This window comes from Pan troglodytes, chromosome 15, assembly GCF_028858775.2.
Source record: "Pan troglodytes isolate AG18354 chromosome 15, NHGRI_mPanTro3-v2.0_pri, whole genome shotgun sequence".
Lineage (NCBI taxonomy): Eukaryota > Metazoa > Chordata > Mammalia > Primates > Hominidae > Pan > Pan troglodytes.
In genome coordinates this window covers 34,069,291-34,095,308 of record NC_072413.2, presented here as the reverse complement: position 1 = coordinate 34,095,308, position 26,018 = coordinate 34,069,291, and the positions used below count along the sequence as shown (strand labels likewise).

The following is a 26,018-nucleotide window of genomic DNA, read 5'->3' as shown; positions in this document are numbered from 1 at the left end:
TGGAAAAGAAGGGGGCTAACTCTCTTGCTTTGGTGGCTGTGGAGGTTTCTATGTTCAATAGTTACTTTGGTTTTTAAAAAAATACTACTCATAAGTATAGGTTTGGTCTCAAGATCCCACATCCCTCTGGTCTTCACATCTAGACTTACTGATCCTGCTCACTAATAACCCCTTTCCCAGGCTGACGCCTATGCTGTTTCTCATCAGGAGAGCTTTAAAAAGTCCCAGGAAAGTGGCCCCAAGCTTCCATTATTGTACCGACCTCACACTGACCTGTATTCAGAACCAACTCCTCTTTGGCAGTTCCCTGACTTAACATACCTCACAATTCTCAACTTCTATCAGGACTGGAGCCCTGGAAGATTTTCATAGGCTACTATCAGAGAGTGACCCATTAAAACGCTACAATAGTTTTTTTTTTTTTTTTTTTTTAAGCATACTGCACTGGAATAAAAAAAATGCAGAATAGAATTTTAAAACTTAGAAACAGACTCTGGCTATGCGGAAATGACAAAGGTGACTTTTTAAATCATCTGGGAATCTGACAATAAATGACAAGAGAAAAATGAGTTTAGGCCAGCCACGGTGGCTCATGCCTGTAATCCTAGCACTTTGGGAGGCTAAGGCAGGTGGATCACTTGAGGTCAGGAGTTCAAAACCAGCCTGGCCAACATGGTGAAACCTCATTGTCTACTCTACCAGAAATACAAAAAAATTATCCACACATGGTGGTAGACACCTGTAATCCCAGCTACTCAGGAGGCTGAGGCACTAGAATCGCTTGAGCCCAGAAGGTGGAGGTTGCAGTAAGCCGAGATCATGCCACTACACTACAGCCTGGGTGACAGAGCAAGACTCTGTCTCAAAAAAAAAGAAAAATGATTTTAACTATATCCTGAATATTTTTTGCTTTACATTATACATAATTTACATTACAAATAAAAGTAAATGGACTAAAGGATTAAATTTATAAAATGAAAGCTAAAAGAAAATATTAAAGAAACAATATATAAGAAATTTCCCAGAACTGAAGATACGAATTTTTTTATTAAACAGTTCATCTGGTCAGGCACAATGGCACACACCTATATTCCAGCACTTTGGGATACGGAGGCAGGAGGATCACTTGAGCCCAGGAGTTTGAGACCAGCTTAGGCAACACAGTGAGACCCCATCTCTACAAAATATTTTTTAAAATTAGCTAAGCATGGCAGCGTGGGCCTGTAGTCCCAGCTACTCAGGCAACTGAGGCAGGAGGATTACTTGAGCCCAGGAGTTGGAGGCTGCAATGAGCTATGATTGCACCACTGTACTCAAGCCTGGGCAATAGAGCGAGACTCTGTCTTTTTAAAAAAAAATTCAAATAAATAAATACATAAAATCAAAAGTTCCTCTGGGTATCCAGCACAATGAACGAAAAAAGACCACATCAAAGCACATCATCTCACAATCCCACAATACCAAGACAAGAATAAAGAGAAGATCCTAAAAGTATTCAGGAAGAAAACAGGTCATGTACAAAGGATCAGGAATCAAAATGGTAAGAGACTTTACAAAAGCAATGCTGGAAGCTAGAAGATAATGGAACAATGCCTTCAAAATTCTGAGGAAATATGATTTCTATCTAGAATTCCATATTCTTAAGTGTGAGCGTCAAGATGTTTTCAGACAGGAAAGATGTGGTGGTTTTAAAACATGTCCAATAATCCTTTGATACTCCTAATTTCAAATGGTAGAGACTAATACTCTTTCTTGAATACGGGTAGGATGGGCCAGGCACGGTGGCTCACGCCTGTACTCCCAGCACTTTGGGAGGCTGAGGCTGGCGGATCACTTGAGGTCACAAGTTCAAGACCAGCCTGGCCAACATGGTGAAACCCAGTCTCTACTACAAAAAAGGAAAAAATAAGCCGGGCGTGGTGCAGGCACCTGTAATCCCAGCTACTCGGCAGGCTGAGGCAGGAGAATCACTTGAACCCAAGAGGTGGAGGTTGCAGCGATCCGAGATTGCACCACTGCACTCCAGCCTGGGTGACTAAGCAAGGCTCCATCTCAAAAAAAAAAAAAAAAAAAAGGGTAAGATGTAGCAACTGACTTCTAGTGAACAGAATGTGGCAGAAATCTAGGCCATAAAAACAGTCACCTCTGTCTTGCTATCTTGGATCACTAAGTCTGGAAGAACCTGAGTACCAGGTTATGAGGACACTCAATCAGCCTGTGGAGAGGCCCATGTTCTCACATGGGTTCTCTAAGGCTTCTCACCAAGAACCAGCAACAACTTGCCAGCCTGCGAGTGAGTCACCTTAGAAGCGGATCCTCCAGCCTCCAATCAAGCCTTGAGATGACTGCATCCCTGGCTGATATCTTCACTGAAACTTCTTGGGATTCCCTGAGCCAGAACCATCCAGCTAAGTTGCTCCCAAATTCCTGGCCACTGAGACTGCAAAATAATAAATGTGTATTGTTGTGTTAAGCCACTAAGTTTTGGAGTAATTAATTATAAAGCAATAGACAAGCAATACAAGAAATCTCAAAAAACTAACTTCTAGAAATCCTTTGTCAGGATGCTACTGAAAGATACACTCTACCAAACTTAAGGAGAAAATAAGATGCTAGCAGAGGAGAGGTGAAGGGGACATCCAGGTTGCTGGTAAAGAGATGCCCCAAGAAGACAGATGCAGCTGGCCTCCAAATGAAAGATGGAGCAGGAGGATAGCGGACACGAGGGATAGAGGGGTTGCTTCCAGGAGGGAGCCCTTCAGAAGAAAATGAGGCTGATGGATTATCTGATGCGTTTGATCGCAGAGAAAACAGCATTAGGACTTCAGTGTCTGAAAGAAGCAAATATGAGGGGGTTTTCTAGGTCATTCTAGAAGTCATCAGAAGACACTGTTTACACCTAACTTTAAAACGAGAAGCAGTTTTGACCTTTACTGGACAGGAGTTTAAATCTTCATACAGTTGAAAACTTATGAGAGGTCCAGGGCTTTTTTTTTTTTTTTTTACTTTTCTTGAGTCCATTAGGTAACATGCTCTTTATTTTGTGGAATACTCAGGCTTCATGAAAAATCAATACAACTGTACATGTTTAGCTTAATTAAAAAAAAAAAACAGCATTAGGAGGCCCTCATAGATCTGCTAAGGTCTGTGGGAAGAATTGATAAACACAGAGAAAACTAACAAACAATAAATGAAGCAATTATTAATTCCAAAGTTTAAAAAAATACACAAGAAAAATTTTAAACATAATGTAACTCTTGACTCAGTAAACAATATTTATAATTTAAAACAAAAACTGTAACACAACAGTATTAGAAGAATGAAACAGAAAAATCCTCAGCTTCCATAATAGGAAACCAATAGATAATGTCTAAAACTGCTTTATTTAGAAATACGAGGGCCAGGCGCAGTGGCTCACACTTATAATTCCAGCACTTTGGGAGGCCAAAACAGGAGGATCGCTTGAGGCCAGGGGTTCAAAACCAGCTGGGCAATATAGCAAGACCCCCATCTCTATAAAAAAAAATTTTTTTTTAAGAAAGGAATATGAGGGTAAATTCCAGAAGCAACTGATACACAAGTTAGAAATATAATTGCCACTGGGATACAGAATTTAAAAATAGGACAGAAGACTGCTGTTTTTCATTATAAATTATAAGGCTATGCCTTCAAAAATATATACACACATTACCTGCTAACAAAAAAAAAATATATATATATACACACACACACACACACATATATATATATATTTTTTTTTTTTTGAGACGGAGTCTTGCTCTGTCGCCCAGGCTGGAGTGCAGTGGCATGATCTCATCTCACTGCAACCTCCGTCTCCCAGGTTCAAGCAATTCTCCTGCCTCAGCCTCCCAAGTAGCTGGGATTACAGGCGGGTGTGACCACGCCCAGCTAATTTTTCTATTTTTAGTACAGACGGGGTTTCATCATATTGGCCAGGCTGGTCACAAACTCCTGACCTCAAGTGATCTGCCCGCCTTGGCCTCCCAAAGTGCTGGGATTACAGGCATAAGCCACCGTGCCCGGCCACAACAAATTTTTTAAAAGAGAAAATAAGTTAGGATACGAAAATAGTAGATTCAAAATCATACTAGCTAGTTTTTTAAAAAATAGGCCAGGCTGAGGCGGTAGGATCACTTGAGGCCAGGAGTTTGAGACCAGCCTGGGCAACATGGCAAACCCTGTATCTACTAAATATACAAAAAATTAGCCAGTGTGGTGGCAGACGCCTGCTGTAATCCCAGCTACTCAGGAGGTTGAGGCACAAGAATAGCTTAAGCCTGGGAGGCAGAGTTTGCAGTGAGCTAAGATCGCGCCACTACACTCCAGCCTGGGTGACAGAACAAGACTCTGTCTCAAAAACAAACCCCCCCCCCCAAAAAAATGTACATACTTATTAACAGTGATTACCTCTGGTTGGAAGATTATACTTGATTTTATCTTTCTTTAGACTTATTTCTTGACAGACATTTACTAATGTCATAATCAGAAAAAAATTAAGTGAATAAACAACCAAAAGATCAGAACCCCGAATAGTTTTCAGCAATTTTCTCAAGAACCTGAATCCTAACATGAACACTGAAGGCTTCTGAGACCTTGCTACCACCTGCCGTCAGATCTTAATAGTCATATCTCAAGCCCTGTGGTGAGGCTTAACTGAGATAACCTAAATAAAGCATCTCCACCTGTTTTAGTGTCTGGCACATTGTCATATTCTATACATGTGATTTCCTTCCTTAATTTGATACAAACCATCTGCTGCCTCTTGCCCCTGTGGTTTTGGGGACACTTTCTGTATGCATGCCTGTGTGAACATGTCCAGTCTCTGGTCCTGCCCCTCCTCTCTATCTGCTGCTAAACAAACTTTTATTCTGACAATTGGCAGGGTGTCTTCCTTCTTTCCACTTCCCTTGCCTTGCAGAATTATTTCCATATGAGTCTAACGTAAGAACAAAAGAATAAGCAGATAAAAAGCCCTGAATAATGACATTCAGATTAAATGGTAAACTGCATGAATGAGTAGAAAGATCAAAGGATTTCAATCCTGGTTCTGCTGCTCATTAATTGTGTGACCCTGAGCAAATTACTCAACATCTATTAGCCTCAGTTAACCCACTCATAAAATCAAGATAATTCCTATTCCATAATGTTGTTGAAAGGATTAAAATGACAGAGTAAATATAAAATATATAGCATTTTAAAGATAGGTTAGCTTTCACCCTGCTTCATTTCCTCTATCTAGAATGTCTTTGAACTACTGGTATCTTCAGATTAATTATATAATAGATGATTTAAAACAGATTAACATGTTAAACATAAAAATGTCAGATTAACATGTTAGACATAAAAATGTCAGGCCACAACTAAACTATTAATAGAAGAAATTTCGGTTAATATTTAGCATCTCTATGGCTTTCAAAGCTGAAAAATGATAGAAGAGAAGAAGACCAATGTGTTTAAATAAAAATACTACTTGTTGACTTCTGCTTCTTACAATACAGTGGACTAGATACCCAACACACCTAGATAGATTTCCTGGATAAAACACCACAAACACCCTTTTAAAGATATTCTTAAACTCTAAGAAAATTAAGTTGTGGCTTGACACATGGCTCACACCTGTAATCCTAATGCTTTGGGACGCTGAGGTGGGAGAATTGTTGAAGAACAGGAATTCAAGACCAGCCTGGGCAACAGAGCAAGACCCCCATCTCTACAAAAAAATAAGAAAATAAGGGATATCCCCAAGGACCCAAAATCAACAAGGAGCTAGAAACCAGCATGTTAACCTGATGAAGCTGTGGCTTCCTTAAAGGAATCTGCTGGTATCAATAACCTAGAGGCATGCTTTTCAGGGCTATCTGGGAAACAGAGAAAGGTCCTGGGTCTAAGCAGAATAGGGAACTGGAACTGGGATCTCTGCACAAAGCCCCGAAGGACTACAATGTAAAAGTAAACCAAAAAGATCCACCTGAGGGAAATATGTCTGTCTCTGCCTAGGCAGTAAGAGGGGGGAAAACTTTTTCCTGAAAGTATGTCCTCTCAAGCATGACCTCTATGTACTTGAAATTCAAACACAGACTACCTGCACCTTCCAAGAAATCCCAAGCACAAAATTAGTCATTGGCTGGTGGCACACCATGATGTCTAGCTGAAACAATCCAGCAGAAATAAAAGCAGAGACTGAGGAGCTACATCCTCTGACCAGTGCTCACAGAATTCCTACCAATAAAGTCTGCCTTAGGTCAGAATCATAACATAGGAAATAAGCTGTGAGATATGAAAGAAATAAAAAACAGTAGACTTAGACAGCAAAGAACCTTAGATAATAATTTGCTGAATAAAGAGATAATGGAGTTCTGGAAGAAGGAAGTAGAGAAAATGGAACAGAGACAATATCAGAAAATATAATGGCTGAGAAATTTCCAGAACTGAAGGAAAATACGAGTTCACAAAGCACAAAAAACCCAAGTCAGGAGAGAGAAAAATAATCTATATTGGACACACAGCAGAAAAACCAAAGATCAACCAAGAGCTCAAATGCGGCCAGTGAGAAGGAAACCCAGCTTATCGACGAATGACTGCAGACTTGCTCTTAAGCACAGACTGTGGAAAGTAAGATCCTAAAAACTTTAAGAGAAAATAACTGTCATCCTAGAATCTTATATTCCCCTAAACTTCCCTTCCAGAATTATTCTAAATAAAGCTATTTTCAGATGAAGAAAAACTGAGTTTACCACTAAGAGACTCTTAGTGAAGGGATGCCTAGGATGTTCTTTAAGAAGCAAAAAGGAGCCTGCATGGAAGGGCTGTAACTCAAAAACAGTGAGCAAGAAACCAATAAAATATGGATAAACCTAAAAAGAACTAACTATATGAGACCAAAATAATGTCTCGTTTGAAGGGTAAAAAGCAAGATGGAACTAAAATACTGAACAACTATAACTTGTATTATAATTTGGGAGGGAATAACTGGAGTTAGAGGGTTCTAAGGTCCTTTATAGTAAGAAGGTGGGCAGAGTTAATAATTTTTAGATTCTATTAATGTAGATATGCATGCTGAAAATTTAAGGCAATTATTAAAATAATAGAAATGGAAGGTATGGGGGTAATCACTAACAGAAATAGAGGATATAACTTTATGACATAATTTTTAAAACTTGATAAATTAGCCCCTCCAAAAAAGTTATGAGGGAATTAAAAAGGACAAATCAGAACAAATGGAAAACTCAAAATACGTTAGCATTAAATATCAAAATATGGGTTGGGCACAGTGGTTCACGCCTATAATCCCAGCACTTTGGGAGGCTGAGGCAGGAGGATCGCTTGAGCCCAGGAGCTCAAGACCCAGCCTGGGCAACACAGCGAGACTGTGCCTGTACAAAAAGACTTTTTTTTTTTTTTTTTCTTAATTAGCCAGGTGTGGTGGTTTGCACCTGTAGTCACAGCTACTTGGGAGGCTGGGGCAAGAGGACTGCTTGAGCTCAGGAGTTACAGGCTGCAGTGAGCCATGATCACACCACTGCACTCCAGCTGAGAGACAATGAGACCCTGTCTCAAAAAATCATCATTATCATCATCATCAAAGTAATCACTATAATCACTATAAATGTAATTGGACTAAATTTACCAGTTAAAAAGTAGAAGTAGTTAGAATGGATTTTTAAAAAATCATCAAGATATATGCTATTTAAAAAGTGATAACATAAAATATAAGGCCAGAAAAAAAGGTTTTAAAAAAATGAAAAAAAATTGTATCAGACAAATGCCATGCCAAATAAAACTAAGGTGGCCGTTTTAATTATCAGACAAAATAGACTTTTTAAATCCCTTTTTAATGTTTTTCTGTCTCTGAAACATGGACAGAAGAGCATTAAAAAAGGATAAATATTACATTTTTTAGAAGGATATAAAAATTCTAAAATGTGTGAGTAATGATAAGTCTCTCTCTCTATATATATATAGATATAGATAGATAGATACAGATATAAAGCAAAGACTGATAGAAATACAAGGTGATATTAGAAATTTTTTTTTTTTTTGAGACGGAGCCTCGCTCTTTCGCCCAGGCCGGACAGCAGTGACACTATCTCGGCTCACTGCAAGCTCCGCCTCCCGGGTTCACGCCATTCTCCTGCCTCAGCCTCCTGAGTAGCTGGGATTACAGGTGCCCGCCACCACGCCCGGCTAATTTTTTGTATTTTTAGCAGAGATGGGGTTTCACCATGTTAGCCAAGATGGTCTTGATCTCCTGACCTCGTGACCCGCCCACCTCGGCCTCCCAAAGTGCTGGGATTACAGGCGTGAGCCACCGCGCCCGGCCGATATTAGAAATTTAAGAAAACAATCCCATTTACAACCACAACAATAATACAATTAGGAATAAACAATTAGGAATAAAATAATTAGGAATAAATTTAACCTAAGAGCTGAAAGACTTGTATATTGAAAACGACAAACATCAATAAAAGAAATTAAAGAAACACAAATGGAAATACACCAGAGTTCGTGGATTGGAAGACTTATATTGTTACAATATCAATACTATTCAAAGTGATTTACGGATTCAACACAACCCCTATCAAAATACCACTGGAGCTATGCAGGGTGGCACATGCCTGTAATTCCAACTATTATACTTAGAAGACTGACTTGGGAGGATCACTTGAGTCCATGAGTTTAAGGCTACAGTGGGTATGACCATGATACTGCATTCCAGCCTAAGTGATAGAGCAAGACATTGTCTCATCAAAAAATAATAGCAGTGGGTTTTTCTTTTTTCTGGTTCATGTTCTGTCATGACAGTGGCATTTTTTACAGAAATAGAAAAAACAATCCTCAAATTCATAATGGAACCACAAAGGACTCCATATAGCCAAAATAATGTTGAGCAAGACAAAGCTGGAACCATCACATTACTTCATTTCAAAATATATTACAAAGCTACAATAATCAAAACAGTATAGTACTGTCATACAGACCAATGGAACAGAATAGGGAGCCCTGAAATAAACCCATCCATGTATAGTCAAGCGATCTTCAACAACGGTGCCAAGAATACACAATGGGAAAAAAACGGTCTTTTCAAAAGATGGTGTTGGAATGCTACAATGAACAAGGGAGTGCACATATCTCTTTGAGCTACTGGTTTCGTTTTCTTCAGATGTATGCCTGGAAGAGGGGTTGCTGCTCATACGGTGGTTCTACTTTTAATTTTCTGAGGCACCTCTATACTGTTTTCCAAAATGGCTGCACCAATTGACATTCCCACCAACAGTACACAGGGGTTTCCATTCCTCCACATCCTTTCCAACACTTATTTCTCTCAATTTATTATATTTTCTATGAAAAACACTTGTATGCTTAAAAATTAAAACCACATGCCAAGGAATTCTTAAAAGAAATCTTAATCCTCCTCCTGTCTTCTTGCCCTTCCTCTCTCTCTCCTGTAGGTCTCCTGTAGGTTTTTTCACTAGCTTTTTGTACTTCTTTTCACAAAAATAAGCAAGCAATATAGACAAGCATTTATATTTCTATCCCTCTTTTTTAAAGAGTAGCATAGTATCTACACCTCTTTTTTTTTTTTTTTGGCATGCTTTTTTGCTTAGACATCTGGAAATCACTTCATGTCAATTCATAGAGATCTTCCTCATTCCTTTTTACATCCTCATGGTACTCCATTGCAGGAATGTAGCAGAGTTTATTCAACCTTTCTCCTGTAGACTGACACCTGTGCGGTTTCACCTTAACCAAAGGATCAAATAATAACTTGTAATGAAACAAATCCACCAGATGGTAATGGGAAGTACAGGACATTATCCATAAACTATTCTTGCCAAATATATTAAATCTGAGTCTAATCATGAGGAAGCAAAAGACAAATCAGACTGTGAAACCTCCAAGATAATCTTCCTGGACTTTTCAACAATGTCAAGACCAGGAAAGGCAAAGCAATAAATAAGAGGGAGCTAAGAAGTGAAGGAAACAAAAGATACAAGAAACCAAATTCTGTGCTTGATCCTTGGGTGGGTCTAGGATTAGTTGAAAAATAAAACTAAACAAAACAAAACTAAATGATGTTTTGGGGGACAACTTTTGTAAGAACTGTATATTAAATAAGATTATTAAATCAATGTTAAAATCCAAAAATAAAATGATGTTGGGAAAATTGGATATCCACATGCAAAAGAATGAAACTGGACCCTTACTGTACAACACACACAAAAATAAAATCAAAACAGATTAAAGACTTAAACGTAAGAGCTGAATGTAAAAGCTGAAACATAAAACTGAAACTGTAAAGCTCCTTGAATAAAACGTAGAAGATAAGCTTCATGACACTGGTCTTGGCACTGCTTTCTTTGATATGACACAAAAAGCACGTCAACAAAAGCAAAAATAGACAAGTGAGACTACCAAAACTAAAAAGCTTCTGCACAGCAACGAAAACAACAGAGTGAAAAGGCAACCTACTGAAGGCCGGGCACGGTGGCTCACGCCTGTAATCCCAGCAGTTTGGGAGGCTGAGGCGGGTGGATCGGAATTCAAGACCAGCCTGAACAACATGGAGAAATGCCATGTCTACTAAAAATACAAAATTAGCCAGGCATGGTGGTGCATGCCTGTAATCCCAGCTACTCAGGAGGCTGAGGCAGGGGAATCGCTTGAACCCAGGAGACAGAGGTTGGGGTGAGCCGAGATCACACCATTGCACTCCAGCCTGGGCAACAAGAGCGAAACTCCATCTCAAAAAAAAAAAAAAAAAAAGAAAAGGCAATCTACTAAATGGGAGAATATATTTGCAAACCATATATCTGATAAGGCAATAATATCCAAAATATATAAGAAATTCTTCAGCCGGGCACAGTGGCTCACGCCTGTAATCTCAGAACTTTGGGAGGCCGAGGCGGGTGGATCACTTGAGATCAGGAGTTCAAGACCAGCCTGGCCAACACGGTGAAACCCCGTCTCTACTAGAAATACAAAAAATATTAGCCAGGCCTGGTGGCACATGCCTGCAGCCCCAGCTACTGGGGAGGCTGGGGCACGAGAATCGCTTGATCCCGGGAGACAGAAGTTGCAGTGAGCCGAGATCACACCACTGCACTCCAGCCTGGGTGACAGAACGACACTCTGTGTCAACAAAAAAAAGAAAGAAAGAAAGAAAGAAAATATTCAACTCCGTAGCAAAAGCCCAAATGATCAGATTTTAAAATGGGCAAAAGACTTGAATAGACATTCCCCCAAAAACATACAATGGACAACAGGTATATGAAAAGATGCTCAATATCATTAATCATCAGGGAAATGCAAATCAAAACAACGATTTATCATCCCACACCCGTTAGAATGGCCATTATCAAAAAGACAGGTAACAAGCTGGGTGCAGTGGTTCATGCCTGTAATTTCCACATTTTGAGAGACCAAGCTGGGAGGATCACTTGAGGCCAGGAGTTTGAGACCAGCCTGGGCAACACAGCATGACCCCATCTCCACAAAAATAAAATAAAATAAAATAAAACTAGCCAGGCATGGTGGCACATGCCTATAGTCCTACCTACTTGGGAGGCTGAGGTAAGAGAGCTGCTTGAGCCTGGGAGTTTGAGGCTGCAGTAAGCTATGATCGTGTCAATGCCCTCCAGCCTAGGCAACAGAACAAGACTGTCTCAAAAACAAACAAACAAAAAGACAAAAGATAACAAGTGTTGGTAGCAGGAATGTGGAGAAAAAGGAGCCCTTGTTCACTGTTGGGAACTTAAACTAGTACAGCCATTATGGAAAACAGTACAGAGGTTTCAAAAATTTAAAAATACAACTACAGGCCAGGGTACAGTGGCTCATGCCTGTAATCCCAGCACTTTGGGAGGCCAAGGTGGGAGGATCACTTGAGCCCAGGAGTTGAGACCAGCCTGGGCAACACAGTGAGATTCTGTCTCTATAAAAAATTGAAAAAGAAAAAGAAAAAAAATTACAATTTCCAGCAATTCCACTTCTAGGTATATATCCAAAGGAAATGAAACAGTACGTCAAAGATATCTACACTCCCATGTTCACTACAGCATTATTCACCTCCAAGATATGGAAGTTCATCCATTGATGAAATGTTAAGTGTCCATCAATGGATGAATGGATAAAGAAAATTGATATATATACACACAACAGAATGCTATTCAGCCTTAAAACAGAAGGAAATCCTGTCACTTGTGACAACATGAATGAACCTAGAGGACATTACTAACGTTAAATAAGTCAGGCATAGAAAGATAAATATGATCTCATTTACATGTAGGATCTAAAAAAAATCAAACTCATAGAAGAGTAGAATGGTGGTTACCAAGAAATGTGGGAGTGGGCAGTGGGGCAGGGTATGGGAAATGTTCACCAAAGGGTACAAAATTTCAGTTAGACAGGGGGAATAAGCTCTGGAGATCTACTGTGCAGGATAATATTATAAGAGGTAATAATAATGTATTGTAGCCAGATGCAGTGGTGCACACCTGTAGTCCCAGCTACTTGGAAGGCTGAGGCAATGGGCTCACTTAAGGCCAAGAGTTCAAGGCCAGCCTGAGCAACACAGAAAGACTCACATAGCAACACAGAAAGACTCCCATCTCTAAAAATAAAAAAACTAATAATAATAATAATGTATTGTATACTGGAAACTTGCTAAGAGAGTAGGTTCTAAATGTTCTCATCACAAAACAAATGGTACGTGAGGTGACGGATATGTTAATTAACTCGACTTAATCATTCCACAACATATACATATATCAAAACATCATGCTATACACCTTAAGTATATACAATTTTAACATTTGTCAATTTAAAATTAATTGCTTTTTTAAAAAGAAAACAGTCTGGAGCATCCTGAAAAAAATATCATATGATCCAGCAATCCCACTTCTGGGTATTAAACCTAAAGAATTGAAATCGGGATCTCAAAGAAATATTTGTACTCCCACATTCATTGCAGCACTATTTATAACAGCAAAGATGTGGAAACAACCTAAATACCCACAGACAGATGAATGGGGTAAAGAAAATGTAGTCAATACATACAATAGAATATTATTCAGCCTTAGAATAGAAGGAAATCCTATCATTATCAGCAGCATATTGACATCATGCTAAGTGAAATAAGCCAGTCATGGAGGAAAATAGTGGATGATACCACTTGTGTGAGGTATATAAACTAGTCAGACACACAGAAGCAGAGAATACAATGGTGGTTGCCAGGTGTGGCGGAGGGGGAAATGGGGAGTTGCTATTCAACAGGTATAAAGTTTCAGTATGCCAGATGATTAAGTTCTAGAGATCTGCCATACAACATTGTGCCTATAGCTAACTGTATTGCACCTCATCATTAGTACCTTTGGCCTCCAAATCTCAAATGGTGAATAACTTTACTATTTTGAAGAGAATGATACGTTGGACTTTTTAGGAAATAAAGAAGGAAACTCAGCCTGGGCAACAAAGTGAGACTCTCTCTCTACAAAATATTTTTAAAAATTAGCTGGGCACAGTGGCACACACCTATAGTCCCAGGTACTTGGGAGACTGAGGTGCAGGATCATTTGAGCTCCAGAGTTTGTGGCTTCAGTGAGCTAGGTCATGCCACTGCACTCAAGCCTGGATGACAGAGACCCTATTTCTAAAAAAAGAAAGAAGAAAAAGAACTGAAATAAAAATACAAAGAGATGGCCAGGTGCAGTGGCTTCAGCCTGTAATTTGAGGACTTTGGGAGGCCAAGGTGGCAGATCGCTTGAGCCCAGGAGTTCGAGACCAGCCAGAGCAACATGGCAAAACCCCATCTCTACAAAAAGATAAATATAAAAAGTAGCCAGGCTGGTGACACATGGCTGCAGTCCCAGCTACTGGAGATGCTGAGGTGGGAAGATCGCTTGAACTCAGGAGGCAGATGTTGCAGTGAGCTATGATCATGCCACTGCACTCCAGCCTAGGCAACAAAGGGAGACCCTGCGTTTTATTTTTTTGTTGTTTTTTTTAAAAAAACAGCAATATAAACAAATCCACCATCACAGAAATTCTGACATGTTTCCCTCAGTAAGGGAAAGATAAAGTAGACCAAAAAATGAGTTTAAAAAAGGAGTCCATATTTATATAAATTAATTAATTGAATGTGTTATGAGGAACAACGTATTTGCATAGTTTCAAAGTCCTTCTCCTCAAAATATTTATCACAATGGGAAAAAAGTAAGTTTACCTGGGGAAACTGGAAGACATCACTTAAATCAAGTGATCAAAGTGGATATCACCAATAATAGTACATATCAAAACTGTGTACTGCTTGACAGAATTCAATGAGAAGAACACAGCATCACTGCTGGGATTTTTCTGCCAGTTGCAAAACCTGATTCTAATCATCAAGAAATAGCAGACCAACTCAAAACTGAGGAACATTCTACAAAATAACTGGCCTGAAATTTTCAAAAATGTAAAGATCATGAAAGTTTAGAAAAGACTAAAGAATTGTTTCACACTGAAGGAGACTAAAAAGACATGAAAACTAAATGCAGTGACAATGACAACATGTGGTCTGATTTTTTTTTCTTTTTTTTTTTTTTTTAGACAGGATCTCACTCTGTCACCAAGGCTAGGGTGTGGTGGCACGATCATGGCTCACTGCAGCCTCAACATCCTGGGCTCAAGCAATCCTCTGCCTCAGCCTCCCGAGTAGCTGGGACTACAGGTGTGTGCCACCATGCCCAGTTTTTTTGTTTTTGTTTTGTTTTGTTTTGTTTTGTTTTGACAGAGTCTTGCTTTGTTACCCAGGCTAGTCTCAAACTCCTGAGCTCAAGCAGTCCTCCCACCTCAGGCTCCCAAAGCGCTGGGACTACAGGCATGAGCCACTGCACCCAACCCATTTCCTGACTTTGATGACTATACTTTGGTTATGTAAAAGAATGTTCCTCATTTGTTTCTAACATACATTAAAGGACTCAGGGGTAAAAGTGCATCATGCTGTAAACTCACTCTCAAATAATTCACCAAAATGAGTTCTATCTACTTTCTTACAACTTATTGAGTATGACACTATTAAAAATCCATATCATAGCCAGGTGCAGTGGCATAGTCCCAGTTACTCGGGAGGTTGAGATGGGAGGACTGCTTGAGGCCAGGAATTCAAGGCTGCAGTGCACTATGATCACGCTGGTGAACAGCCACTGCACTCCAGCCTGGGCAACCCAGTAAGACCCCCCAACTCTAAAAAATGTGTGTGTGTGTATGTGTATATCACAAAGACAAGATGTACAAAACACTCACGGAACTACTGCACTCTTAAATATATACTTCTATGGAAGAGAAAAATACAGAATATTCTTAACTCAGTTTATGAATCTTGTAATCAAATAAAAGACAGTATGAGAATTGACAATTAAATCTCACTTGCAAACACAGAAGAAAAAGAATCATTCCTGGAATCCAAGAATAGTTTAACATTAGGAAATCCATTAACAACCTAAGTCACCACGGCAATAGATCATGAGAATAAAACCACGACTAATTCAATAGATGCAGACAAAGCATTTAAAATTTAACTATTGGTAAAAATTCTGAGAAAAAAAAGAAGAGGAAATTTCCTTAACTTGACAAAGAGCATTTACCATAACTCAAAAGAAAATATCATACTTGTTGGAAAAATGTTAGAAGCATTCCCTTAAGAGCAAGAATATAACAACGATGATTGCTTTCACTGCTTCCATTCCACTTTGTATTGGAGGTCCTATCAGTGCCATTAAAACAAGTAAAACAAATAAGAGGAAGATGAGAATAAAAGAAACAAACTGCTATTATTCACAAATGACATTATTATCTACATGGAAAATAAGAAAATCTGCATGCAAATTATTAAAATTAAGAACAGAGGTCCACCCTGGGCAATATGTGAGATCCTATCTCTACAAAAAAAATTTTTTATTTAGCCAGGTGTGGTGGCATATGCCTATAGTCCTAACTACTTATGAGCCTGAGGTGGGAGGATCATTTAAGCAGAGGAGTTCAAGGCTGCAGTGAGCTATAATCAGGCCACTGCACTCCAGCCTGGGCAATACAGTGAGACCATGTCTCTAAAGTTTAAAAAAAATTAATTAATTAAAAAAGAGAGGTATGTAAGGTGGCTGGCTGGATATGATATCAATATACAAAATTATTTTTGATATAGCAGCAAAAAATAAAAAGTAATTTTTTTAGTGATGGGGTCTTGCTATGTTGCCCAGGCTGGTCTTGAACTCTTGGACTCAGCAATCTTCCCACCTCAGCAACTCAAGCAGCTAGAACTACAGGCGCGCATCATCACATGAAAGTAATTTTTTGGCGGTGGCTGGCAAGATGGCCGAATAGGAACAGCTCGGGTCGGCAGCTCCCAGCAAGATCAACGCAGAAGGCGGGTGATTTCTGCATTTCCAACTAGGGTACCCGATTCATCTCACTGAGACTGGTTAAACAGTGGGTACAGCCCACAGAGGGCGAGCCAAAGCAGGGTAGGGCATCACCTCACCTGGGAAGCATAAAGTGTTGGGGAACTCCCTCCCCTAGCCAAGGGGAGCCATGAGGGACCACGCCGTGAGGAATGGTGCATTCTGCCCCCGATACTACGCTTTTCCCATGGTCTTCACAACCCACAGACCAGGAGATTCCCTCGGGTTCCTACATCACCAGGGGCCTGGGTTTCAAGCACAAAACTGAGGAGCCTTTTGGGCAGACACTGGGCTAGCTGTAGGAGCTTTTTTTCATACCCCAGTGGTACCTGGAACACCAGCGAGAAAGAACCATTTACTTCCCTCGAAAAGAGGCTGAAGCCATGGAGCCAAGTGGTCTTGCTCAGCAGATGCCACCCCCATGAAGCCCAGCAAGCTAAGATCCAATGGCTTGAAATTCTCACTGCCAGCACAGCAGTCTGAAGTTGACCTGGGACACTTGAGCTTGGTGAGGGGAGGGGCGTCCGCCATTACTGAGACTTGAGTAGGCAGTTTTCCCCTCACAGTGTAAACAAAGCCACCAGGAAGTTGCAACTGGGCAGAGCCCACGGCAGTGCCACAAAGCCATTGTAGCCAGACTGCCTCTCTAGATTCCTCCTCTCTGGGCAGGGCATCTCTGAAAGAAAGGCAGCAGCCCCAGTCAGGGGCTTATAGATAAAACTCCCATCTCCCTAGGACAGAGCACCTGGGGGAAGGCGTGGCTATGGGCGCAGCTTCAGCAAACTTAAATATTCCTGCCTGCCAGCTCTAAAGAGAGCAGCGGATCTTCCCCCAGCACAGCGCTCAAGCTCTGCTAAGGGACAGACTGCCTCCTCAAGTGGGTCTCTGACCCCTGTGCCTCCAGACTGGGAGACACCTCCCAGCCGGGGTGGACAGACACCTCATACAGGAGAGCTCCAGCTGGCATCTGGCAGGTGCCCCTCTGGGATGAAGCTTCCAGAGGAAGGAACAGGCAGCAATCTTTGCTGTTTTGCAGCCTCCACTGGTGATAACCAGGCAAACAGGGTTTAGAGTGGACCTCCAGCAAACTCCAGCAGACCTGCAGCAGAGGGGCCTGACTGTTAACAAGGAAAACTAACGAACAGAAAGGAATAGCATCAACATCAACAAAAAGGACCTCCACAGAGAAACCCCATCCAAAGGTCACCAACATCAAAGACCAAAGGTAGATAAACCCATGAAGATGAGGAAAAACCAGTGCAAAAAGGCTGAAAATTCCAAAAACCAGAACGCCTCTTCTCCTCCAAAGGATCACAACTCCTCACCAGCAAGAGAACAAAACTGGATGGAGAATGAGCTTGACGAATTGGCAGAAGTAGGCTTCAGTAGGTGGGTAATAACTAACTCATCCAAGCTAAAGGAGCATGTTCTAACCAAATGCAAGGAAGCTAAGAACCTTGATAAAAGGCTACAGGAACTGCTAACTGGAATAACTAGTTAAGGGAAGAACATAAATGTCCTGATGGAGCTGAAAAACACAGCATGAGAACTTCATGAAGCATCCACAAGTATCAATAGCTGAATTGATAAAGAGGAGAAAGGATATCAGAGATTGAAGATCAACTTAATGAAATAAAGCATGAAGACAAGATTAGAGAGAAAAGAATTAAGAGCAACAAACAAACCCTCCAAGGAATATGGGACTATGTGAAAAGACCAAACCTACGTTTGACTGGCATACCTGAAAGTGACAGGGAGAATGGAACCAAGTTGGAAAAAACTCTTCAGGATATTATCCAGGAGCACTTCCCCAACCTGGCAAGATAGGCCAAAATTCAAATTCAGGAAATACAGAGAACACCACAGAGATACTCCTCGAGAAGAGCAACCCCAAGACACATAATCATCAGATTCACCAATGTTGAAATGAAGGAAAAAATGTTAAGGGCAGCCAGAGAGAAAGGTCAGATTACCCACAAAGGGAGGCCCATCAGACTAACAGCAGATCTCTCTGCAGAAACCCTAAAGGCCAGAATAGAGTGGAGGCCAATATTCAATATTCTTAAAGAAAAGAATTTTCAACCCAGAATTTCATACCCAGCCAAACTAAGCTCCATAAGCAAAGGAGAAATAAAATCCTTTACGGACAAGCAAATGCTGAGAGATTTTGTCACCACCAGGCCTGCCTTACAAGAGCTCCTGAAGGAAGCACTAAAGATGAAAAGGAAAAACTGGTACCAGCCACTGCAAAAACATACCAAATTGTAAAGACCATCAACGCTAAAGAAACTGCATCAACTAACAGGCAAAATAACCAGACAGCATCATAATGACAGGATCAAATTCACACATAACAATATTAACCTTAAATGTAAACGGGCTAAATGCCCCAATTAAAAGACACAGACAGGCAAACTGGATAGTCAAGACCCATCAGCATGCTGTATTCAGGAGACGCATCTCACGTGCAAAGAAACACATAAGCTCAAAATAAAGGGATGGAGGAATATTTACCAAGCAAATGGAAAGCAAAAAAAAAAAAAAAAAAAAGCAGAGATTGCAATCCTAGTCTCTGATAAAACAGACTTTAAACCAACAAAGATCAAAAAAGACAAAGAAGGGCATTACATAATGGTAAACAGATCAATGCAACCAGAGGAACTAACTATCCTAAATATATATGCAACCAATACAGGAGCATGCAGATTCATAAAGGAAGCTCTTAGAGACCTACAAAGAGACTCCCACACAATAATAGTGAGAGACTTTAACATCCCACTGTCAATATTAGACAGATCAATGAGACAGAAAATTAACAAGGATATTCAGGACTTGAACTCAGCTCTGGACCAAGGAGACCTAATAGACATCTACAGAACTCTCCACCCCAAATCAACAGGATGTATGTTCTTCTCAGCACTACATCATACTTATTATAAAATTGACCACATAGCCCAGGCACAGTGGCTTATGCCTGTAATCCCAGCAGTTTGGGAGGCCGAGGCGGGCAGATCACGAGGTCAGGAGATCGACACCATCCTGGCTAACACAGTGAAACCCCATCTCTACTAAAAATACAAAAGATTAGCCGGCGTGGTGGCAGGCACCTGTAGTCCCAGCTACTCGGGAGGCTGAGGCAGGAGAATGGCATGAACCCAGGAGGCAGAGCTTGCAGTGAGCCGAGATCACGCCTGGGGGACAGAGCAAGACTCCATCTCAAAAAAAAATAAAATAACATAACATAAAATTTTAAAAAATAAATAAAAAATAAAATTGACCACATAATTGGAAGTAAAACACTCCTCAGCAAATGCCAAACAGAAATCATAATAGTCTCTCAGACCACAGTGCAACTAAATTAGAACTCAGGATTAAGAAACTCACTCAAAACTGCACAACTACATGGAAACTGTACAACCGGCTCCTGAATGACTACTGGGTAAATCACTAAATTAAGGCAGAAATAAATAAGTTATTTGAAACCAGTGAGAACAAAGACACAACATACCAGAATCTCTGGGACACAGCTAAAGCAGTGTTTAGAGGGAAAATTATAGCACTGAATGCCCACAGGAGAAAACAGGTAAGAGCTAAAATCGACACCCTAACATCACAATTAAAAGAACTAGAGAAGCAAGAGCAAACAAATTCAAAAACTAGCAGAAGACAAGAAATAACAAAGATTGGAGCAGAACTGAAGGAGAAAGAGACTCAAAAAAACCCTTCAAAAAAATCAATGAATCCAGGAGCTTGTTTTAGATAGACTACTAGCCAAACTAATAAAGAAGAATAGAGAGAAGGATCAAATAGAACAAAAAATTATAAAGGGGATATCACCACTGATCCCACAGAAATACAACTACCATCAGAGAATACTATAAACATCTCTATGCAAATAAACTAGAAAATCTAGAAGAAATGGATAAATTCCGGAACACACACACCTTCCCAACACTAAATCAAGAAGTTGAATCCCTGAATAGACCAATAACAAGTTCTGAAACTGACGCACTAATTAATAGCCTACCAACCAAAAAAAGCCCAGGACCAGATGGATTCACAGCCGAATTCTACTAGAGGTACAAAGAGGAGCTGGTAGCATTCCTTCTGAAACTATTCCAAACAATAGAAAAAGAGGGAATCCTCCCTAACTCATTTTATGAGGCCAGTATCATCCTGATACCAAAACTTGGCAGAGACACAACAAAAAAGAAAATTTCAGGGCAATATCCCTGATAAACATAGATATGAAAATCCTCAATAAAATACTGGCAAACCAAATCCAGCAGCACATCAAAAAGCTTATCCACCATAATCAAGTCGGCTTCATACCTGGGAAGCAAGGCTGGTTCAACATACGCAAATCAATAAACGTAATCCATCACATAAACAAGACCAATGACAAAAACCACATGATTATCTCAATAGATGCAGAAAATGCCTTCGATAAAATTCAACACCACTTCATGCTAAAAACTCTCAATGAACTAGGTATTGATGGAATGTATCTCAAAATAATAAGAGCTATTTATGACAAACCCACAGCAAATATCATACTGAATGGGCAAAAGCTGGAAGCAATCCCTTTGAAAACCGGCACAAGACAAGGATGTCCTCTCTCACCACTCGTATTCGAATAGTATTGGAAGTTCTGGCCAGGGCAATCCGGCAAGAGAAAGAAATAAAGGGTATTCAAATAGGAAGAGGGGAAGTCAAATTGTCTGTTTGCAGATGACACGATTGTATCTTTAGATAACCCCATCGTCTCAGCCCAAAATCTCCTTAAGCTGATAAGCAACTTCAGGAAAGTCTCAGGATACAAAATCAATGTGCAAAAATCACAAGCATTCCTATACACCAATAATAGACAAACAGAGACCCAAATCATGAGTGAACTCCCATTCACAATTGCTACAAAGAGAATAAAATACCTAGGAATCTAACTTGTAAGGGATGTGAAGGACCTCTTAAAGGAGAACTACAAACCACTGCTCAAGGAAATAAGAGAGGACACAAACAAATGGAAAAACATTCCATGTTCATGGATAGGAAGAATCAGTATCGTGAAAATGGCCATTGTGTCCAAAGTAATTTAAAGACTCAATGCTATTCTGATCAAGCTACCATTGACTTTCTTCAAAGAGTTAGAAAAAAATACTTTAAATTTCATACGGAACCAAAAAAGAGCCCATATAGCCAAGACAATCCTAAGCAAAAAGAACAAAGCTGGAAGCATCATGCTACCTGACTTCAAACTATATTACAAGCCTACAGTAACCAGAACAGCATGGTACTGGTACCAAAACAGACATATAGGCCAATGGAACAGAATAGAGGCCTCAGAAATAATGCCACACATCTACAACCATCTGATCTTCGACAAACCTGACAAAAACAAGCATTGGGGAAAGGATTCCCTATTTAATAAATGGTGTTGGGAAAACAGGCTAGCCATATGCAGAAAACTGAAACTGGACCCCTTCCTTATACCTTATACAAAAATTAACTCAAGATGGATTAAAGACTTAAACATAAGACCTAAAACCATAAAAACCCTAGAAGAAAACCTAGGAAATACCATTCAGGACATAGGCATGGGCAAAGACTTCATGATGAAAACACCAAAAGCAATGGCAACAAAAGCCAAAATTGACAAATGGGATCTAATTAAACTAAAGAGCTTCTGCACAGCAAAAGAAACTATCATCAGAGTGAACAGGCAACCTACAGAATGGGAGAAAATTTTTGCAATCTATCCATCTGACAAAGGGCTAATATCCAGAATCTAAAAGCAACTTAAACAAATTTACAAGAAAAAAACAACCCCATCAAAAAGTGGGCAAAGGATATGAACAGACACTTCTCAAAAGAAGACATTTATGCAGCCAACAAACATATGAAAAAAAGCTCATCATCACTGGTCATTAGAGACATGCAAATCAAAACCACAATGAGATACCATCTCACGCCAGTTAGAATGGTGATCATTAAAAAGTCAGGAAACAACAGATGCTGGAGAGGATGTGGAGAAATAGGAAAGCTTTTAGACTGTTGGTGGGAGTATAAATTAGTTCAAACATTGTAGAAGACAGTATGGCAATTCCTCAAGCATCTAGAACCAGAAATACCACTTGACCCAGGAATCCCAATACTGGGTATACACCCAAAGGATTATAAATCATTCTACTATAAAGACACATGCACATGTATGTTTATTGTGGCACTGTTCACAATAACAAAGACTTGGAACCAACCCAAATGTCTATCAATGAAAGACTGGATAAAGAAAATGTGGCACATATACACCATGGAATACTATGCAGCCATAGAAAAGGATGAGTTCATGTCCTTTGCAGGGACATGGATGAAGCTGGAAACCATCATACTCAGCAAACTCACACAGAAACAGAAAACCAAACACTGCATGTTCTCACTCATAAGTGGGAGTTGAACAATGAGAACACATGGACACAGGGAGGGGAACATCACACACCGAGGCCTGTGGGAGGGTGGAGGGCTAGGGGAGGAATAGCATTAGGAGAAATACCTAATGTAGATGGTGGGTTGATGGATGCAGCAAACCACCATGGCACATGTATACCTATGTAACAAACCTCACATTCTGCACACGTATCCTAGAACTTGAAGTACAATTTTTTTAAAAAGTAATTTTTTTTAATTAAAATTGGGGCCAGACATGGTGGCTCAAGCCTGTAATCCCAGCATTTTAGGTCAAGGCAGGCGGATCACCTGAGGTCAGGAGTTCGAGAGCAGCTTGGCCAACATGGTGAAACCTCGTCTCTACTAAAAATACAAAAAAAAAAATTACCCAGGCATGGTGGCACATGCCTAGTCCCAGCTGTTTGGGAGGCTGAGGCAGGAGAATCGCTTGAACTCAGGAGGCAGAGGATGGAGTGAGCCAGGATCACACCACTGCACTCCAGCCTGGACAACTGAGTAAGAACTTGCCTCAAAAAAAAGAAGAAGAAAAAGAGCAAAGTAAGAGTATCAAGTCACAGAGTTATCAAGACTTACTAGACTAAAAGCAATAGAAAAAGATACTGTGATACTGGTGCAGAAATAGCCAAACAGAACAAATGAAACTTATGGAATAAATGAAAAATGTTATTAACAGGCCAGCTCATATATGGGCATTTGATATACAAAAGAGAGAAAATTGCTGAGTTCTGGGGAAACAAGGGTGTATGTAATAAATAGTGTTGACATTACCTATCCATATACACAAAAAAATAAAATTAGAACCATACTTTTTCTTTTTTTTTTTTTGAGCCAGAGTTTTGCTCTTGTTGCCCAGGCTGGAGTGCAATAGCACGATCTCAGCTCACTGCAACCCCCGCCTCCTGGGTTCAAGCAATTCTCCTGTCTCAGACTCCCAAGTACCTGGGATTACAGGCGCATGCCACCACACCCAGCTAATTTTTGTATTTTTAGTAGAAACAGGGTTTCATCATATTGGTCAGGCTGGTCTTGAACTCCTGACAAACAGATAGCCAAATCATGAGTGAACTCCCATTTACAATTGCTACAAAGAGATTAAAATACCTAGGAATACAACTTACAAGGGATATGAAGGACCTCTTCAAGGAGAACTACAAACCACTGCTCAAGGAAATAAGAGAGGACACAAACAAATGGAAAAACATTCCATGCTCATGGATAGGAAGAATTGATATCGTGAAAATGGCCATCAGGTGATCTGCCCGCCTCGGCCTCCTAAAGTGCTGGGATTACAGGCATGAGCCACCACACCCAGCCTAGAACCATACTTTATACCATACACAAAAACTAATTAAAGGTAGTTTTGCAATCTAAATATTGAAAGCAAAATTTCAACTTTTAAAGGAAAATACATCTTTTTACCTCAAAATAGGAAGACACAAAAAGCACATCCTTGGCTCACACCTGTAATCTCAACACTTCGGGAGGCCAAGGCAGGAGGACTGCTTGAGCCCAGGCATTTGAGACCAGCCTGGGCAACATAGTGGAACCGCTTCTCTACTAAAAATTTTAAAAATTAGCTGGGTGTGATGGCATGCATCTGTAGTCCCAGCTACTCAGGAGGCTGAGGCAGGAGGATGGCTTGAGGCCAGGGGAGTAGAGGCTGCAGTGAGCCATGATCATGCCACTGCACTCCAGCCTGGGTGACAGAGTGACACCCTGTCTCAAAACAAAAGAAAACAAAACACATCCCATAAATAAAAAGATAATAAATTCAACTAAATTAAAATGTAAAACTTCTTTGCAGCAAGTCATCAGATAGAGTGAAAACATCGTACCACCTGGGCAAAAAGATTTGCAAAGCATACAACCAGCAAAGCATTTATAGCCAGAATATATAAAGAACTTATATAGTCAATGAGGGAAAGACTAAAAGCCAACACAAAGGCAAGAAATACAAATAGGCACTTCTTAGGAAAAAATATCCAAGCAGCTAGTAAACGCCAAAAAGATAATCAATCTCAGTTGTAATTATGAAAATGAAACAATGCGCTCTATCATTTTTATACCTAACTACTCTTAGTTTACGGCACATTAAAGTGACAGAAGAATCGTTATAGAACTTGTCCTCTTATTTCTACCTGTATATCTATAATCTTGTCTAGATTTGATAAAAAGTTATCTGCAAAATGGGCACTATGGGGTTTTTTTGTTTGTTGTTGTTGTAGTTATTTCTGAGACAGGGTGACACTCTGTTACCCAGGCTGCAGAACAGTGGCACAATCACAGCTCACTGCAGCCTCAACCTCCCAAGGTCAAGCAATCCCCTCACCTCAGCCTCCTGAGTAGCTAGGACTACAGCCACCTGCCACCATGCCCAGCTAATTTTTCTATTTTTTGTAGAGGTGGGGGGTCTCACTATGTTGCCCAGACTGGTCTTGACCTCCTGAGCTCAAGAAATCCTCTCGCCTCAGCCTCCTAAACTCTTGGGATTACAGGTGTGAGCCACCATGCCTGGGCACTATGTTTTTTAAATGCTATAAATATTTTAACCCATTTATGCCTAGTGTTCCATTACTGGAATGTTAAGCTTGTGGGAGTTATTTATATCCTACTGCTCAAGGTCATCACCAAGATCTGATTTTTCACACACACAAAAAAATTGCAACCTTCAGCATAAATGGGTTAAATGCAAAATAAACAGAATATACAGAAAAATATACCTATTTTTTTCCCATAAATAGAGAATTCTGCCCAAAGATGTGGAAATAGGTCTAGACAGACAGAAACTAATTCTATAGCCCAACATCCTAACTGCACCATTGAGTGTATATTTCGCAAATCTAATCCACATTATACTAATTATACTAATATTTTCAGTAATGCCAGGTGACATAATCGTTGCAAAGTCTTTTTAAAGTAACAGCTGCAAAACCTCTAAAATTATCTCAGTTTTTTTCTATGGTCCTTTCTTTGTGTCCTATCTCCAATACAGCTTCCAATGCAACTCTATTCTTTTTTTTTTTTAATCACACACAAATGATGAGCTAAAGTACTATTTAATATTGTTTTACTTAGTTTACTTTTTTAACTACTACACTC

The 26,018-nt window shown here is 40.0% G+C and overlaps 1 protein-coding gene across 1 annotated transcript in view; it reads right to left on the bottom strand.

Moving 5' to 3' along the window:
- The window catches only part of BRMS1L (BRMS1 like transcriptional repressor), a 45,959-nt gene that overhangs the window by 10,964 nt on the left and 8,977 nt on the right, over positions 1-26,018 (bottom strand). The gene's annotated exons all lie outside the window — the stretch shown is intronic.